The 15,586-nt window shown below is 39.4% G+C and overlaps 1 protein-coding gene across 9 annotated transcripts in view; it reads right to left on the bottom strand.

Moving 5' to 3' along the window:
* The window catches only part of APC (APC regulator of WNT signaling pathway), a 94,710-nt gene that overhangs the window by 66,545 nt on the left and 12,579 nt on the right, over positions 1–15,586 (bottom strand). For 5 of the 9 annotated variants that reach the window (XM_038125639.1, XM_038125644.1, XM_038125645.1 and 2 more), the window contains exon 1: positions 5,950–6,037. The exons of 3 other annotated variants lie outside the window; for them this stretch is intronic. The gene's annotated coding sequence lies outside the window, so the exon portion shown is untranslated. Of the gene's footprint in view, positions 1–5,949; positions 6,038–6,179; positions 6,311–15,586 lie in introns of those variants that run through there. One more of the 9 variants, XM_038125642.1, reaches the window with a different exon arrangement.

Genomic DNA, 15,586 nt, shown 5'->3' with positions numbered 1-15,586 from the left:
GTGGTCATCAACGTCAAGAATAGATCCTGAGTTTTCTAGATTTACTCTGAAAAATAACTGTTTCAGAATACAGAAAGTTTGAAATTCAATACCCTCATGTAAGAGACACCTAAAAATCTAGCTGTGCTACTTCCCTGACCCATATTTCTCATCATTAAGAAGCTTCTTCTCCATCTCCTATCAGTCAGGGGAAATTGTGACAAGAAATTTCACACTTTACTGAATCAGCACTTTGCATAAATATACATATCAAAAAGGAATTTCAAGCTGTATAGAACTCTTTTATGCGCTAAAACCAAAATTAATGAGAAGCCTAAATTTATGCAAACATACTGTTAAGATTTAGATATGCATTTTCCTATATTAAGAAAACTGCACCAGTAGCCACTGGCCAGACAGGAATTTAAAAATCATTTTGATCTCAAATCCCAAGTGATAGGAAAAAATGTAATGTCTCAAAACTTGGAATTTCTTAATTTATCAGAGCCTTCTTCTTTGAAATCAGCAAGTGTATATACTCAATGTGCCCTGAAGATGTTCCACTTAAGAACCCCAACAATTTGTCATACATTAAATCTCCTTATGAAATATTTCAGAGTCCCATTATTGCTTTTATCCAAAAAAATCTATCAACACTACCATCACTTTGTACTACCACCAGCCAGCAGATTTACTCCTACACTCTGTAACTCAGATTTTTCACAATGTTGTTTATCTTTATGTAACAAATTTAACCCACACATAGATATAATGTATCTACATGCTTATAAATGTTGATTTTTTTAATCTTTGTATCCAAATTCTAAAAAATTTTTGTATCTACATTTAAATATTTATTCTGTACAAGGTTCACGACTATCTAAAACATAATTTAGTAAGGCTGGGAAGGACCATCAACTCAGATTTCTTTCTACATCCACAAATTCTATGCAGCTCTTCAGTCCAGAGCCCAGTATCTCATCCTTGTTATTCTTTACCATTCCGTCAATTTTTGTCAATAATTTATAGGAATGTGTCTAATTGGGATTTGTTTCTTCAAGGGCACACTACACTGAATTCAGGGAGGAAATGCTGACACTGTCATGACATTTTTTCAATTAGTTACTTTAAACTACCTTTAAAAACAGACTATTTTTAAGCACTAGGCCTAGGGGTTCTGAAAAGCAGTGGCTGTGGCTAGTGGCAGAGTGGCCAGGAAGGCTGTGCTGGTGCCTTCCCAGCTGTCTGCTCCACCCATCTCCTCAGGGTTCCCACCCAGGGAAGAGCTCAGCTGCTCAAGTGGCAGCTGCTAAACCACAGCAGATTACTGCTCGACTGCCAAGGTAATCTGAAATAGGTGTCAGTTTAAAGCTTACTGTGCTGGCTCATTAGCCACAATGCATCAGCAGCTGTTGCAGAGCTATGTCCAAAAGAGGGGCAAGGCTGACAGACAGGGGCAAAAAAATCCAGCACAGCTGTTCCAAGCTAAATTCCTTAAGTGGACCATTTTCATGCAGCTTCCTTATCTATACACCCATAAGAAAGAAGTGTGTGGGAGGGTTTTGCTGTTCTTATTTTGAACATATCAAACCACACCAATTTGCATTAGTTCAATTTCTCTGTTGACTGAATACTGTATTGAATTTTCCATTATTTGGTTCGAAGCTTGCGTTCAGGTTTTCAGCTCTGGCAAAATACCAGCACTCCAAGTGCTGTGTTCAAGAACTTATAAAAAATGAGTATCACTGTGTCAGCGATTGTCTTATCCATTTCAGTTTGGGCAAGGTTTCAAGGTTTGCCAATCTAAAAATGTTTATCCTTCACTGGCATTGTCTAATTCTCTCCTTCCCTACTCACTGAAAAATACTCCACTGGACTCAAATCATTAAAGTCTGATTCCCTCCAAACAGCAGAAAAAATATTTCTGCCTTCTCCAGCATCACACTGAAAAACTATGTTATTTCCATCTGGTCCATCCTTTACTAGAAAGGTCTTTGTTGCCAGCATATTTGATCCTCCTATCCCCACCCGAATTTAAGAACAATCCCCCAAACTTCGAGTCAGAAGCAGCTGAAAGGGAAGCCATTTTGTTTGGGTTCTCTTCAACTGGGCAATGTGGGCACACAAATACAATGAGCTGTCTGGAAGTGGCTTTGAGTGTGGCTAGAAACAACTAAGAAAATACTCAGCCCAGAATGAGAATAACCCATGAGTGTAGCAGCAGATCTGTTTATGTTCTCATTCACTCTGCTTTAGCACACTTAGGTGATCAGAGATGAAGGAAGGAGTACAAAAAGCAATCATCACAGAAAACTGCTCTTCATCCAGTTTCTTTTAGCATCAAGGGCTTTGATAACAGAAAATTAATTGCAAGTTATATAACACTATTCTTTTTAATAAATTTGAAAAGGATGACATTGAAAAAAACTGGTAATAAATTACAATCTGTAGATTATGCGTACTGTGGATTCCTGGGGTTTTCAACCATGTAAAAAAAGGCAAAGGCCAGATGAAGAGCCATTACTGTTATTATTTATCCTAACACAACTTGTGAAAGTGTCAGTCCCTTTAAAAGAGGACTACACAATTTTCTCTAAACTTCAGTTGCATGAAGAATATTTTCTTTTTAGTTTTTTATCCACTTCTGCATGAAGGCTATTTTTGTGGACAGCAGACTAAAACAAATGTTACTATACCCAACCTTCCTAAATCCTTTTGAGTGGTGACTGGGTAAAGATTGTGTTTTTGTGTTTAATTCTTTCAGAAATTAATTCATAACTTGGCAAGAGCTTTCAATCCATTACTATATTTTGGGATATTTCTGTAAATTCAATACTTGGCCGGTACTCACCAACCATGAACAGATGCATCCTCTGTTCATTTTAACCAAAAGTGATAAGTGATCCATGCTCTCAGCATTCCGTAAAAAACCATGAGGAGAAGAAATGAGAACACCATGGTCCAAATTCTTGTGTGCTTCATTACATGTCAAGTATGATAAAGGTCAAGTGTGTGTTTGTGTGAAAAATAAAAATAATTTATTGCTTGGAATACCACTAAAGAATGCTAACAATGAAAAAAAAATTCTTATTAATACAAAAGGGTAAAATCAAGAAGTCATATGTTTCAGGCTATGAACTGTCAAGTTCAGCTTCTTTATGTTGTCAAGAAAATTCCCACTTCTTCCTTCATAATTCTGGGTTGGGAAGTTCCTTAGCTGGTTAGTCATGCTGTATTCAGAATATGACTGTGAAAATTTGAAACATGATTTGCATTTAAATACTATATTGAACACAAACCACTCCAGACATCATTTGAATCATAACTTACACTGGATCAGGAATGATTCACAAGCCTGAATACTCATCCTTCAAGATGATCATCTTTGTAATTCATGACTAATTGTGTATGCCCTCACTGCACATGACTTGCTCCTGTTTACTTTTACATTTCTCGTAATCTTTAAGGATTCAATTCTAGAAAGTTTAAGCTATTAAAAAGTCTGAGACAGGTATTTCTTCTCCTATTTTACCGGAAAACATAAACTCAAAACAACTGTCGTGAAATAAATCAGTTATAATTAAAAACACTGTACATACTACAAAAAATCTATTATATATTATAAAAATAATTTACAATAAATATTTCTCCATGCTGGGCACCCTATCAGGGCCATCTTCAGGGTCCCCTTCAGCACTTTTAAAGACCAGAAGACCATTTGTCTGGCAGGAAATGTATCAGCACATGATCACACAGGTGCTACATGAATTTTGGAAAACCATGACTGGAAACGAGATCTTTGCTGACAATAACTTATCATCACAGCACACTATTAATAGTATGGCCTATTTTAAACAGGATTTTGCCACACTGATAATATAATAAAAAAAGAATTTACCAATCATCATATTTACCATATGTCATCAACATAAACATTTTACCAATTAAATCAAGATGCATACTGAAATCCACCATAAGAATACAGAGATCAAGGGAACCAACTGTAGCCATGTGCATTTCCACCCTGTGCTTTAGCATTCCATGCTGATATAACAATGGCAAAGTGTGACAAGATGTACCAGAACATCTATCATAACCAAGTATTTTGTACTTCAGGCATGACGTTTAGTAAAGTTTGCAACCATAAATAAATTAAAGTATTATATTTAAAAGTAATCTTTTATTCAAGTTATCATTTTAAGAGTGTGACTTACAGAAGTTCTACAGTGGCTACATAGAACGATACAATTTAAGAGTTAAAAAAGTACAGGAAGAAGCATCACCATAATCATCATAATCACTATTGTGCTTTTGTCACTCTCTTTCCTTTTAGGAAAAAAAGTGGTGAAAACACCTCTACATCTTCCTTTCTTTTAATGCTTAAGCAATTGTAAAGAAGACTCAAAATGCCAAAGCAGAAATATCTACTATCATCAATTTACCTTTTCAAACCAGTTATTTCAAACAGTAAGTTCTCAAGTGATCTTTTGAGATGTAATATTATCCAAAGCCTCTCTAACTGATAAAACTGAGATTCATGATTCTAAAAATAATGATGTATGTATAGAAAATGTTTTGAGGGAATGTATAAAGCAGGTCTTTAAACCAAGGCTTTTTGTTATCAAACCTTTTTTGTGCATCACTGTATTTAACAGAACTGAGAAGATGAGCTTTATAATAGTTACTCCAAGTGTCCTTAAAAACAGAGAAGAGTCTGGTTCCAGGAAATGCGTTTCAGTATACATGCTTATGTATATTTTCAAAGAACTATAATCTTGACAAAACACTCATAAATCTATTACGTATATTAGATAACATGAAAAAATTAACCAAATGGTAAAAAGACAGTAGGAAAAAATTAAGAAGCATTTTCAACAGAGCAAACAGCAAAGGGTGGAAGAAGTACTTAAAAACGGAAATAGATCTATATCGTGCTATTCACGTATGCACTGAAATTTACTGAAAATACTTCTATGCACACTAAGAAGCTGTGTGTTTCTTGCTACGCCTTTAAAAGGCATTTATCAGGGGACTCTCCAAATCAAGTCAAAACCGGGCCCTACTGGTCCTCTGAAGAAAATCCTATAAAACGAAAAATGCCCCTTATAGCCCACAGACAAGGGACCCCATGCGAATCGATCGGAAGAATACCATGTCTTGACACGAAACCAAAATAGGATGAAATGATCTGGCAGCATATGTGTCCTCCAAAAATCGCCACAGTTTTTTGCAAAAGCAAGGAATGCTCTGCTAGCAATGACCTAATTACTAGCATAAAAGCTGCGTATCTGACAAAGGGGAAGAAAGGACCCACTGCTTCATACATAATTTATTAAGACTTCCCACAGCATTCAGGTTAAGTCGCGGACCCAAGCACCTCTTTGTGATGTTAAATAAATCTGTGAGAAGTCAGCGGATCCCAGGGCTCGCCGAGGGCGCAGCGCTGCCCCCCGAGCGCTCTCGCCGGCCGCCCACCCGCGCGTCCCCCGCGCTGCGGCAGCGGAGGCGCCGCCGCCGCCCGTCCCTAACAAAGCCGGGCCGGTGCCACCCGCGGGCAGCGCCTCGCCGCCCTGCGAGGGGCACCTCCATGGCTCTGTCCGCACAGAGACCTCTGCCCGCCGCCGCTCCCCCTCCTCCTTCGGCTCCTCCCGGCCCCGGAGCCCGCGCAGGGGCTCCGCAGGGCTTTGTGCCTCCGGCCGGCGCGGCGCGCTGCGCTCGGTCCCGCCCGCGGCGGCGCCCCACCGCGCACTCCCGCCCGTCCCCGCGGCTCCGGGGCTCCCCTCCCCGCCGCGCCAAAGTCCTTTCGCGCACCCCCGGTTTTTCGGTCTTTCTTTTTCGTTTTCCGGGGGAGAGGGGTCGCTTTTTCTTTTTTCCTTTAACCTACGAAACCGCTTCCTCCCCCCTCCCCTTGCCCGTCCCGGGCGCGGCGAGCTTCGCCGCGCGGGAAGCCGCCGCCGCCGCCGCACTCACCCCATGGCCGCGGCCGCCGCGCCTCCATCCCCGCGCCAGCGCCCGGCCCCGCCCGCGCCACCGGCTGTGCCAGCGCCGCGCGCACGGCGCGGCCCCGCGGGTCACGTGCGGCGCAGCCAATGGCGCGCGCGGGCGCCCCCGCCCCGCCCCGGGCGGAGCTTCGCGCGCGGCCCCGGGCGCGGCCCCGGCGCTGCCCAAGCGCCCCGACAGCGAGCCCGCGCCGCGCGCACCCGCCCGCGCTGCCGCGTTCCCGGCCGCCGCAGCCGCTCTGCACCCGCCTCCGAAACACAACATTCCACATTTTCATGTAGAAATGAAACGAGGTTCTGCGTGTAGTAGCATTAAAGCTGGTACAGGTCACCTAGAAATAAAGTGAGACATTGCTTATTAAAAAGGCAGCAGGAAGCGTGTCCTTCAAGGGCATCTCATATTTCCCTGCGGTTGTGCTTTTCAGATACGAAGTTATTACTGCTACTAGCTTAATAACAAATTGAATATGTTTAACATTTAAGCGATGTTAAATGAGAACAATAAGTACCAGTTGGAAAAAAATCTAAAAGACAAATGAATTTATGAAAGAAATCAATTTATGAAGCTATTTTATAATTTCCTTTCAGAAATTATCTCTCTCCAAGGGTAAGGATGTAACAATGTGTTCATGAGGACGACTTAAAACCTCACAGAAGCACACTACTGAAATCCAAGAGATAGCAGAAACTAAGCCATATTTCAGCTGTGTTTGTTTTTCATTTAAAAAAAAAACCAATTATCTATATAACAGGTACTACAGGAATCTTTTCCAAAACTTTTATATAAAAGTCAACTTTGTAGAAACAGCACAATACTAAACCTTTTAAATCCCCCCAAATGACTCAAGAATAGATCTATGGGCAGGGCAACCCATCTCAACAGAACAAGGCAGGATAGAAGACATCTGAAGAGGTGCAGTGGCCATCCCACCCAGAGGAGAACAATGCCCTTCCCTGTGGTCTGTTACATAAATTATGGAGTTATATGCTTATACAAGGGGACATAAGGATAGGTAACTCATTAAAAACATATGTCCTGATATGCCTTCTTATAATCCTTCATTCTGGTTATAATAATCTTTTTAATTTGCATGAGACAAGCAAACATGTAGGACCTCATGGTTGGGATGAGATTACATTAAAGGCACTGCAGGCCTGTGCATGCATGTGAGCAATTGCACCACACATTACTTAAATGCTACTAATTTAATTTCAGCTGTTTCCTCATACCTCCTTTTACCAATCAGAGAAGGCAACAATCCACACTCAGAAAAGATGCCCTTTGCCAGGTAAACTTTTGATTAAGATGTGTGATACGTCATCTGCTACCTTCAGGATTGTTTTGTACAAAATTCTCTCTAACTTCACCCCTCAGGCTAAATGCAGAGGTACTGTCACTTCAGCTGTTATGGTAAAACACTTTAAGCCAAAGTTAAGCGGGCCATTAGTCAAGAGTGTTCCAGGCTTTATGATTTTTTTGGTATAAAGCTTCTATTAATAACAGTAATCATTGACATCCTATGGTTTATGATGATTTATGATCCACTTGATTCCATTTCACAGTAACCAAGTTTATCCTCCCTTAGCTGTAACAAATCGTCACAGTACTCTTAACAGCGCAAATTTTAGAACCTAGCTAGTCATTAGACCTAAAGCCACCTTACTTGATATCTTAGTGATAGAAACTACTGCTCCATCCCTCAGGCAAGCAAACCAAAATGCTCCCAGTTGTTACCGTGAAGCTCTCTCCATCCTAAAATTCTTTGCATTAGTATAAGCATACATTCAAATTAATACAGACACCACTCAACACCTTTGTTATCAGTTGGCAAATTGTTGCAATAGGAGTTGTACCTTAATACCAAATCAGGATACTCCAGTAATAGTACTAAACCTGAAGAGTGGCAAATGTTCAGAAGTGGCAAGTGCCACACAGCCTGGAATGACTGTGTGCAAAGACAACACCAGAGAACCAAAGAAACTGAAATACTAGGTACTTTAAAACTAAATTCCACACTTAAAAGTGAAAAACTAAGCTTTGAGAAGTAATATTCTAGAACCCAAACCAAGTGTACTGAAGATGGAAGGCTACGTAAAGTATTCATTTACACACAGTATACTGCATTTTCTGTAGCTCTGAAAAACTGACTGTAGTTCCCACTATATGAAAAGATTTTTGCTACCCCTGGCACTGGGAGCCACAATCTGAGCAAATTCACTACTCTGTAGCCTGAAGTCCCACATTTAATTGCAGAAGAAGCAGAAACACAAATTCTTTAATGCTTTCTGCCAAGGTGACAGCTGAGTGGGAGAGAAAAAGCCTTCCCTTCCTCCTTCATTGTAATGCCCATTCTGTTATGATTTCATAAACATGGCAGCTTATGGTCTGTGTCTGTGTCACATGTACTTGCCTCTGCAGCAAAATCCAGTATTAAGTCTAATTCAGCTTAATAAACAGCATGCTTTGACCCTTCCCATATTGTGTCCTTCAGTGGTGTCAAACCACTGCTATACAGGTCAATAAATTCCCTCAAAAACTGCTTTCTATGTGCAGTGCTGGATTTTCTTAATAAAACTGATACCAATGAAACACTGTTTTGAAGGGAAAAAAAAAAGTCAGGTTCTCAGGAAAAAAGAAAGGAATTTTACAGGAAAAAATCTTTAGACTAAGTTTATTTTTGGCTAGTTATTTTCTATCTGGCAGATGGAACAAGATGACTTTCTCATTCCTTGAAATAAACCAAGACAGACTGAGCAATACCTGCAAAATATTACACAAACCCACCCTTTTAAATCTATCTGAAGACTCAAATCTCTGCATGAATCCATGTAAGCTATCAAATCCAAAGGACAGAAAATTTTAGTATCTAAAGATACCTGTTCAGTTTCAAATTACTTCTGTGATTTCAAACAAGATCCCTGCAGTCTACTCAGCCCAGCATTCTCAAGCTGTCAGATGGGAATCTGGGCTCAGAAATGGAATCAGCAGTATTTTTAGGCAATTTTTGATGTAACCCCTATGCTAAGTGTTTCCCACTGCATTTATAAAAATATATTTTGCGACCAAATGAAACTGTCATTAACTGTTACAATCCACTACTAAGTAGTGCTAATTAGAATCTCTGAGTAGATTAAGATCTAAATTTTTAAAAGCATATGGTACATTCCCCAAAGTATCTATTTGCCGCATAAGATCACAACTACTGCAACAGAAATTGGAAGAGGTTTTCTGGTTTTAGACAGCTGGCTCATAAATGGGATAATTCTCTCAACCTCTGCAACCTCACCCTCTGCAGCAATACTCTTCTCCGTAGAAGCTTTTCACTACTTAATGTATTTAAAGTGATTGATATTTCATTATTAGTCATTGAACATGCACAGAACCACCTACCTCAGAAACCCTGGGCAGGGAGTGGTTGGGTAATGAACTAAACTCTCCCTCTCATGCCAGGAACTATTTTGGCATTATTTGCAAATGTGTAACAATAGTGCTGCTGAGATCTTGCCTTCAGAATTTTCTAGTGCAAGATTTAGGCATTGACTTGACTGCACTTTTTAGAAAGACGTACTTCACAGATTTCATTAACAATATAAACTGAAGACATTTCACATCTGTTTTACATAGACAAAAGTTTTATCTCAACAGGACTCAATGAGAAATTTTAGCAGCTGCTGTAACCAAAGGTTGTCTTGTGCCTTTCAAGTTTACATGGGGAAAAAAAAAATAAATCAATGAAGCTGAACATTCTCTTTGTTCCTTATTTTCTTTAGTACTGTGAAGGCACATTCACGTCTCTCACTTCCACACAAAGACCAGGTTTCCTCTGAAGCCTGTCCTTACCATGTGACCAGTGAAAGTTTGTATACACACACTTGAGAAAACTCACAACTTGCTCCCACTGGCATTAGTATTACTGTTTTGGCCATTAAGAGCTGTAGCCCTACTTTCTCCATCAAAATTGTCTCATATATATTGCATATTATTTCCCCAACTATAGCAACTTCCAACTATGAGCACTAGAAAAGTCATCAGAAAAAGTTTTCCTGAGGATCACAAACATAAAGGACTGCCTTTCTCATGCAGATGAAGAAAGAATGAAGAAAATAACTCTGTCATTGTTCCAAATGCATCATCCAGAATATATGCAGTAGATCTACAAAACCAGGAATTTTCTGTACTGAGAACAGATTTTCTACTATACCAATGTACTAAACTCCACCTTTTTTTTTTTTTCCAGGAAGCTGTGCTACCAGTTCCTGAACTTTGGAAGATTTCTCCACAAGCAATGACAAGGTCTGTCGTTCCTTGTCTGTGGGGTCAATCAACTACCCCGCAGACATGCACCATAAGCTAAATGAGTAAAACAGAAAAATGCATGCTGTTTAGTTATTTCATAACTAAGTCAGAGGTATAGAAATACATTACTTTCTCTTTAAATCCTTTACTATTTAATGCTCTCTACTGTTTGCCAATTCCTTACTTTTGTTCAGAAGTAGTCCGCTCTCTGGGGCATCTCCCACTCATACTTTCTTCCCTCTCACTAAGTTTTTCTGCATGAAGCTTTCTTGCTTTTAATTAAAACAAAACAAAACCAAAAAAAACCCCAAAAAACCCAAAAACAAACAAACAAACAAAAACCAAATCAAGGAGAAATACTGCTTCCTTTGTCACATCTGTTAGCCCTAGTGTGGAGCCATGGCCCAGCCTGCAACATTAGTCACATTTTCTAAAATCAGTAAAGCAATAATGAAGAGTTTGTTTAGAAAACCATTAATCCAGTGTATTTCACCACCCACACTTCCATCTCAGCTATGTTATGTAATAACACCACCTGACACAACTTTGTGTCACATTACCTATGATTTCCTCCTCCACTAATTAAGAACACCACACTATCCTGGAATTGTATCACTTCTTTTCCTCTGCTGTAGCTCATTCAGGCTTGTTAGGTAGTTTACTGTATCTGCATATTGTAGTTTTCACTTCTTGCTTCATGGATGGTGCTTAATCAATCTACTAAGTGGCTCAACCTTCGAAGAAATTTGGAAGCTGATTTTAGAGACGTGAGCCAGGAATCTCTGTCTGTAATAAACAGAAAGTGAGTGCACAGTGATCAGCTAAAGAGCTGACTTTCAAGTGTAGCTTAGCCCACTGACCAGGCTGTGCTGGTATGTGCCAACCCACTCATTCCAACTGCTTATCCGGCAAATTTTAAACTTGTAATTGCACCTTTTAACCCATCTGTAATTCTGTTTCAGTAGTCTGTTAATGGTATTGAAGGCCAAACATCCTCAATATAAAAGTCCTTGGTCAGCATACCTCAGGGATTCTCTGGTGATCATTTTTTCAGATGTAAGGTTATTCCTAGAGGTCTTTTTTCAATAATACATACTTTTTATCTTTTCTCCACTGGGACCATAGACTAGAAAAATATATTTAAAGAAAGATAAAAGCCAGTATATTTTTCTATGTTTCTTGGGAAGTCTCAGACTCTACATCTGTCTGATGGCAGGTCTGCTCTGAGTGCACACTCGGAACACTTGCAGTGGCCTGGACTGCAAGATAAACCCCTGTTTTGCTGCTTCTTCATACTCAGCATTAACCATAAGAAGTCACAGTACTCACATGACACATGGATGGCTGCATGTGCAAGTGGATGGTTAGATTCAGTTTCTTGTTACAATGAGGTTGGCAGAGGTCCCTGCTAAAAGATGGATGCTACATGGTTATGTAAGCTTTATAGTGCCCAGGAGCATCCCAGAATTCTACATCACTCTGACAAATGGAAGCTCTATCAGTGGAATATTTACCTTTTTCTTCAAAATCTTCTTTTCAGTCCTCCCTTTGTTTGGTTTGAACCAGATGTTCTTAATGCAAGAGCTGATTTCTTGTAAGCATTCTGACATTAAAGTAGTAATAAATCAGTTAGCTGACGGTCATCTATTTAGCTCAAGGTCATCAACACATTTTTTGCCAATGGTATTGAAAAGGAGGGAAAGTAAATTTTTGTGGAATCCTGTAAGCGATGACCTTTTCCAAGAAACGTATGTTAACCACGACCATTCTCCAAGTCTGCTAAGATTAAAAAAAGTTCCAGCTAGACATAAGTTTCTTAAACCCCACTGCATTAAGAAAGGTTGTGACAAGATCTAGAAACACAAAGATCTTGCTAAGTCATGGCTGTGAGTTCTTTCACTGTAATTATAATCTTTTGAACACTTAAAATTAAGGCTCAAGCCTTAGAGGCTCTTAGCTACAACAGGACAACTGTATCAAATCAATCTAGAAAAACTATCATTTACAAGATAAAGTGCTGGCAAGGAATCTGAGGACACATACATCATACTCAAAGATATATAAAGAAATTCCACGTTTCAGTACATAAAAGTAATTACTAGGGAGTTTGAAGAAAGACCACAAATAAAAATGGCTTGTCAAGGAAGATTTATGCTGTATGGTTTAAGGAGTACAACTTAGCTGGTTTAGGAAAAGGTAGGCTGTTTTTTATCACTGTATACTGAAAATATTTTTAAGTGTCACAAGTTTAAAGAGATCCATCAGCACAGATCAAACTGGAAATTAATTTCTCAATATTGCTGCAGTTAATCAAATCACAAAAGTTCAGTAGGAATTAAGCCCACGAGTTGGGACAAGGTATTTCAAAAATTACCAACTTTTACTGTTCTACAGCCTCTAATGTAAGGGTCACACTGAACAGTGCTGGAATCCACTTCAGGACTGAAATACATGAAAGTTTATTATTCAGTTAATTCAGAATTTAATTCCTTGCAGTGTGCATATACTCATAAGGTGTTGGAACAATTATAATCAAGTCTCACACCACCAAGATTGAGCTGATTGCTTGGTAAGGTTAAGAAAGAAAATCCCCCAGCTCATTTCTCAGGACCAACACAGAACTACACCATTAATTGATTTCTGTTCATGCAAAAGATCAGCTACTGTGGGAGGCAGCACTCCTGCAGAAAGATGAAAATTAACTCCATCTCAGCTGAAAACCAGGACAAGAATGGACTTGTGCTCTCAGGTAGCACAACCCTCCAATACACCTGGCCAATATGCAGTTTTTCTGCTCATTGCCATATTAATCACTGCAAATAATGATTCATGTCATATTTTTGGGTTAGCTTTTGTTTTGGAAGCGTTCTTACTCTCTTCACCTTATTTATTCACCACAAAAATGCGTCATTTATGATTTGGGTCTCACTCCCATAGGGAATTGCTGTTACACAAGCCTCTAGGCAATGGTGGCATACAAATTTTTTCCTCTCCTCATCTGGAACACTGTTTAGTCAGTTTACTGAAAGTCAAAAATACACAGCCTCAATTCAAAATATGTGTGGCTCGTGTGGGTGCTAGGAGTTACATTCTTTTGTTAGGGTTTTGAATGAATGACATCTTCAAATCTTAATTTCAGTAAGACTAGTGAGGGGGAATAGACTTTTTTTCCTTTCATTGGAGAGGGAAGTGTTTTTATAAAAGTCTAAGAAATCTATAATATGATATATTCTCCTAATAATGAAGGTCCAGCTTACTGAATAGCCAACAGGGGATAAAAATTCAAGCATAAGCTGCTCTGCCCAGTATTCAAGCAGCATGAACTTTTTTTAAATTGGTCTACCTGCGGAGTAGAAAAGGAATACAAATTTGAAATATTCATTGTATTTCTAGACAAGCTGCTTCCAGTACCAAGCTCCACATATGTAGCAACAGTGCTCTGTGAGCCACATTTTTAGGAGTCACACAAAACTGCCCTTTTTTTGGGCCATTCATCATCTTAGAAATCACCATGCATCTTCAAAGTAACAAAACAAGCATCTGAGACAGCTACTTCTGAAAATTTATCACTACCCAAGTTATTTCAGTACAGTGCTGGGAAAAAGCAGTTGAAGAAAAGGGCTGATATCCATGCCCAGAGCAAATAAAGCATCAGTGGAGTAAAAGAGCTGAAAACACACATTTAAGCCTGTCAAAAACTGAGAAGGGAGGAATTTCTTGATATAGATAGAATACATACTTCAGTTCCAGCTTCTCTTCCCAGTTTGAATCCAAGGTCACCAGCTACTCAACCAAAATACTTAGACTGCATGCACTAAATCTTAGAACCCATAATAGAAATGCATGATTAAAGTATGTAACGTTGCAACTCTGCAGAAACAGTCAAGTTAAGATTTAACAATTTAAAACTAACATTACTGGTGTACTTTGCATCTTAGATTTCAATCCCTATGGACATGAGAAGGGAAAATTTTAATTAATCACAACAATACCTATAAAAGCTCTCCATCACTAAGTGTACTAGAAGACTACTTTTTCTCCTAATACATAACCCAAATACTTCAATCTTAAATGAAAAGACTGTATTTTCAAAAATCTCCAGTGCAAGTCAGCTAGAACACCAGCCCTTAGTCACATTTGACACAGTCATTCTCAGCATGGATTTGCATTTCCCAGATCCATTACTCTTTATAAACGTATATATTTCTAATCAAGTACAGAATCCCTTACTAGAAGTAATTTGTAACATTTTAATGATAAAACTCAAACTCAAGTTTAAATTTTGCCTTGCAAACTCAAGTAAACTGAGCAATCCCAAGAAAACTCTGGCAAACAAACATAATACATTCTTTCTACACAAAGAAAAAATCCAAATAGAGTAGTCTTGCAGGGAAACTTAATGCCTGAAAATTAAGGTAAGCTGAGAGCTCAAGAATTTTAAGTATTTCCCACAACACTGAAGGGAGTTAATTTTGTAAGCCAATTACCCCAGGTGGCAAGAGAAAAGCAGAAATCTTCACAGTAGGTAATACTTGTTCTAACAAGGAAGAAACAATAGGAGAGATCCCATGCCATTGACAAAATCCCTTCTGTCACTCGAACAGAAAAACAAAGTCCTTCTCCAGAAACACAACAGGCAGTAATTGAAATTTTCTTATTCAAGACTATGAATGAGCTGTTGTCCAGTCTCACTTCTTTATTTTTCTGCTGCACTTGATTTTTTTTTTTTTTGGCCCCATCTGGTGACTGGACACTTGGGAATTTTAATCGTTCCTCACATTATCACACATAGGTGTGACTTAAGTCACCTGGATGAGTGACTCGACCAGAACTGGCTCTGTGTACCCAGATGTGCACCCACCACACAGAAGGGTGCGACAGCATCTGTGACAGCACACAGCCTCTCCACAATGTCCAAGCACTTCCAGGAAAGGTTGGAGTCATAGCATGACTTCACTGAGTGAGCTACAAGAGCAGGGGCCTTCTAGTCTACACCTGGCTGACACTTTTCCTGGTGTTCTCCTATTTACTGGTTTTTGCCCCTCCTTCCCCAAAGAGCAATCGCTGCCAAGTGCAGGCAGTGAGGCTCATGACAGCCTTACTGCCCAGTCCAAGCGCCTGGTAGCGTTCTGCACTGCGGGCTTTAAACGGCAGCATTCCTTTAGCACAAAACCTGTGTCTTTTTAAGGATTTGAGGTTTCTACAACATAAAGCAGTTCTGAAGCTTAAGGGCCTTCTAGAAAACAGAAGCAATATAATTATATTTAGAACTTAGAAAATTCAGAAGAGAGGCAAGAATGATGAAAAGCAC

Source organism: Motacilla alba, chromosome Z (assembly GCF_015832195.1).
Source record: "Motacilla alba alba isolate MOTALB_02 chromosome Z, Motacilla_alba_V1.0_pri, whole genome shotgun sequence".
Taxonomy (NCBI): domain Eukaryota; kingdom Metazoa; phylum Chordata; class Aves; order Passeriformes; family Motacillidae; genus Motacilla; species Motacilla alba.
The sequence above is the reverse complement of the archived record's forward strand: the minus strand, read 5'-3'. Positions and strand labels throughout refer to the sequence as shown.